The following is a 5,000-nucleotide window of genomic DNA, read 5'->3' as shown; positions in this document are numbered from 1 at the left end:
TTCAGTTTGATTTGAAATGTCTTTATTATATATTTTAGTGCCAATATGCCAAGGTTATATTCCATAACATGTTAGTATTAGAATATAGATTCTTCATATATGTATATATATTCGAAAATTTTTTCTATTTAAACTAACGTATGGAAAACCAGGCATAAAATCACAATATTACCAGTTTAATATGGCTTAAATTCGAGTTTCATATAGTTATGATTCGATTTATATGCTTCAATATCATTGGTTAGTTAACTTTTGATATTTTCATATTATTTCACATGCCTTCACCGTGAGTGTTTTTTGCCATGCACACCTCACATTGTCAAAAATGTATGGGAAAAATTCATTTCAATACATTTCAGTTTGATTTGAAATGTCTTTATTATATATTTTAGTGCCAATATGCCAAGGTTATATTCCATAACTCTCTATTTAAACTAACGTATGGAAAACCAGGAATAAAATCATAATATTACCAGTTTAATATGGCTCAAATTCGAGTTTCATATAGTTATGATTCGATTTATATGCTTCAATATCATTGGTTAGTTAACTTTTGATATTTTCATATTATATCACATGCCTTCACCGTGAGTGTTTTTTGCCATGCACACCTCACATTGTCAAAAATGTATGGGAAAAATTCATTTCAATACATTTCAGTTTGATTTGAAATGTCTTTATTATATATTTTAGTGCCAATATGCCAAGGTTATATTCCATAACTCTCTATTTAAACTAACGTATGGAAAACCAGGCATAAAATCACAATATTACCAGTTTAATATGGCTCAAATTCGAGTTTCATATAGTTATGATTCGATTTATATGCTTCAATATCATTGGTTAGTTAACTTTTGATATTTTCATATTATATCACATGCCTTCACCGTGAGTGTTTTTTGCCATGCACACCTCACATTGTCAAAAATGTATGGGAAAAATTCATTTCAATACATTTCAGTTTGATTTGAAATGTCTTTATTATATATTTTAATGGCAATATGCCAAGGTTATATTCCATAAAATGTTAGTATAGAATATAGATTCTTCATATATGTATATATATTCGAGAATTTTTTTCTATTTAAACTAACGTATGGAAAACCAGGCATAAAATCACAATATTACCAGTTTAATATGGCTCAAATTCGAGTTTCATATAGTTATGATTCGATTTATATGTTTCAATATCATTGGTTAGTTAACTTTTGATATTTTCATATTATATCACATGCCTTCACCGTGAGTGTTTTTTGCCATGCACACCTCACATTGTCAAAAATGTATGGGAAAAATTCATTTCAATACATTTCAGTTTGATTTGAAATGTCTTTATTATATATTTTAGTGCCAATATGCCAAGGTTATATTCCATAACATGTTAGTATTAGAATATAGATTCTTCATATATGTATATATATTCGAAAATTTTTTCTATTTAAACTAACGTATGGAAAACCAGGCATAAAATCACAATATTACCAGTTTAATATGGCTTAAATTCGAGTTTCATATAGTTATGATTCGATTTATATGCTTCAATATCATTGGTTAGTTAACTTTTGATATTTTCATATTATTTCACATGCCTTCACCGTGAGTGTTTTTTGCCATGCACACCTCACATTGTCAAAAATGTATGGGAAAAATTCATTTCAATACATTTCAGTTTGATTTGAAATGTCTTTATTATATATTTTAGTGCCAATATGCCAAGGTTATATTCCATAACATGTTAGTATTAGAATATAGATTCTTCATATATGTATATATATTCGAAAATTTTTTCTATTTAAACTAACGTATGGAAAACCAGGCATAAAATCACAATATTACCAGTTTAATATGGCTTAAATTCGAGTTTCATATAGTTATGATTCGATTTATATGCTTCAATATCATTGGTTAGTTAACTTTTGATATTTTCATATTATTTCACATGCCTTCACCGTGAGTGTTTTTTGCCATGCACACCTCACATTGTCAAAAATGTATGGGAAAAATTCATTTCAATACATTTCAGTTTGATTTGAAATGTCTTTATTATATATTTTAGTGCCAATATGCCAAGGTTATATTCCATAACATGTTAGTATTAGAATATAGATTCTTCATATATGTATATATATTCGAAAATTTTTTCTATTTAAACTAACGTATGGAAAACCAGGCATAAAATCACAATATTACCAGTTTAATATGGCTTAAATTCGAGTTTCATATAGTTATGATTCGATTTATATGCTTCAATATCATTGGTTAGTTAACTTTTGATATTTTCATATTATTTCACATGCCTTCACCGTGAGTGTTTTTTGCCATGCACACCTCACATTGTCAAAAATGTATGGGAAAAATTCATTTCAATACATTTCAGTTTGATTTGAAATGTCTTTATTATATATTTTAGTGCCAATATGCCAAGGTTATATTCCATAACTCTCTATTTAAACTAACGTATGGAAAACCAGGCATAAAATCACAATATTACCAGTTTAATATGGCTCAAATTCGAGTTTCATATAGTTATGATTCGATTTATATGCTTCAATATCATTGGTTAGTTAACTTTTGATATTTTCATATTATATCACATGCCTTCACCGTGAGTGTTTTTTGCCATGCACACCTCACATTGTCAAAAATGTATGGGAAAAATTCATTTCAATACATTTCAGTTTGATTTGAAATGTCTTTATTATATATTTTAATGGCAATATGCCAAGGTTATATTCCATAAAATGTTAGTATAGAATATAGATTCTTCATATATGTATATATATTCGAGAATTTTTTTCTATTTAAACTAACGTATGGAAAACCAGGCATAAAATCACAATATTACCAGTTTAATATGGCTCAAATTCGAGTTTCATATAGTTATGATTCGATTTATATGTTTCAATATCATTGGTTAGTTAACTTTTGATATTTTCATATTATATCACATGCCTTCACCGTGAGTGTTTTTTGCCATGCACACCTCACATTGTCAAAAATGTATGGGAAAAATTCATTTCAATACATTTCAGTTTGATTTGAAATGTCTTTATTATATATTTTAGTGCCAATATGCCAAGGTTATATTCCATAACATGTTAGTATTAGAATATAGATTCTTCATATATGTATATATATTCGAAAATTTTTTCTATTTAAACTAACGTATGGAAAACCAGGCATAAAATCACAATATTACCAGTTTAATATGGCTTAAATTCGAGTTTCATATAGTTATGATTCGATTTATATGCTTCAATATCATTGGTTAGTTAACTTTTGATATTTTCATATTATTTCACATGCCTTCACCGTGAGTGTTTTTTGCCATGCACACCTCACATTGTCAAAAATGTATGGGAAAAATTCATTTCAATACATTTCAGTTTGATTTGAAATGTCTTTATTATATATTTTAGTGCCAATATGCCAAGGTTATATTCCATAACATGTTAGTATTAGAATATAGATTCTTCATATATGTATATATATTCGAAAATTTTTTCTATTTAAACTAACGTATGGAAAACCAGGCATAAAATCACAATATTACCAGTTTAATATGGCTTAAATTCGAGTTTCATATAGTTATGATTCGATTTATATGCTTCAATATCATTGGTTAGTTAACTTTTGATATTTTCATATTATTTCACATGCCTTCACCGTGAGTGTTTTTTGCCATGCACACCTCACATTGTCAAAAATGTATGGGAAAAATTCATTTCAATACATTTCAGTTTGATTTGAAATGTCTTTATTATATATTTTAGTGCCAATATGCCAAGGTTATATTCCATAACATGTTAGTATTAGAATATAGATTCTTCATATATGTATATATATTCGAAAATTTTTTCTATTTAAACTAACGTATGGAAAACCAGGCATAAAATCACAATATTACCAGTTTAATATGGCTTAAATTCGAGTTTCATATAGTTATGATTCGATTTATATGCTTCAATATCATTGGTTAGTTAACTTTTGATATTTTCATATTATATCACATGCCTTCACCGTGAGTGTTTTTTGCCATGCACACCTCACATTGTCAAAAATGTATGGGAAAAATTCATTTCAATACATTTCAGTTTGATTTGAAATGTCTTTATTATATATTTTAGTGCCAATATGCCAAGGTTATATTCCATAACTCTCTATTTAAACTAACGTATGGAAAACCAGGCATAAAATCACAATATTACCAGTTTAATATGGCTTAAATTCGAGTTTCATATAGTTATGCTTCGATTTATATGCTTCAATATCATTGGTTAGTTAACTTTTGATATTTTCATATTATTTCACATGCCTTCACCGTGAGTGTTTTTTGCCATGCACACCTCACATTGTCAAAAATGTATGGGAAAAATTCATTTCAATACATTTCAGTTTGATTTGAAATGTCTTTATTATATATTTTAGTGCCAATATGCCAAGGTTATATTCCATAACTCTCTATTTAAACTAACGTATGGAAAACCAGGCATAAAATCACAATATTACCAGTTTAATATGGCTCAAATTCGAGTTTCATATAGTTATGATTCGATTTATATGCTTCAATATCATTGGTTAGTTAACTTTTGATATTTTCATATTATATCACATGCCTTCACCGTGAGTGTTTTTTGCCATGCACACCTCACATTGTCAAAAATGTATGGGAAAAATTCATTTCAATACATTTCAGTTTGATTTGAAATGTCTTTATTATATATTTTAGTGCCAATATGCCAAGGTTATATTCCATAACTCTCTATTTAAACTAACGTATGGAAAACCAGGAATAAAATCACAATATTACCAGTTTAATATGGCTCAAATTCGAGTTTCATATAGTTATGATTCGATTTATATGCTTCAATATCATTGGTTAGTTAACTTTTGATATTTTCATATTATATCACATGCCTTCACCGTGAGTGTTTTTTGCCATGCACACCTCACATTGTCAAAAATGTATGGGAAAAATTCATTTCAATACATTTCAGTTT

The sequence above is a fragment of the Anastrepha obliqua genome, unplaced genomic scaffold (genome assembly GCF_027943255.1).
Source record: "Anastrepha obliqua isolate idAnaObli1 unplaced genomic scaffold, idAnaObli1_1.0 ptg000358l, whole genome shotgun sequence".
Lineage (NCBI taxonomy): Eukaryota > Metazoa > Arthropoda > Insecta > Diptera > Tephritidae > Anastrepha > Anastrepha obliqua.
Note: the sequence above shows the minus strand (reverse complement) of the source record.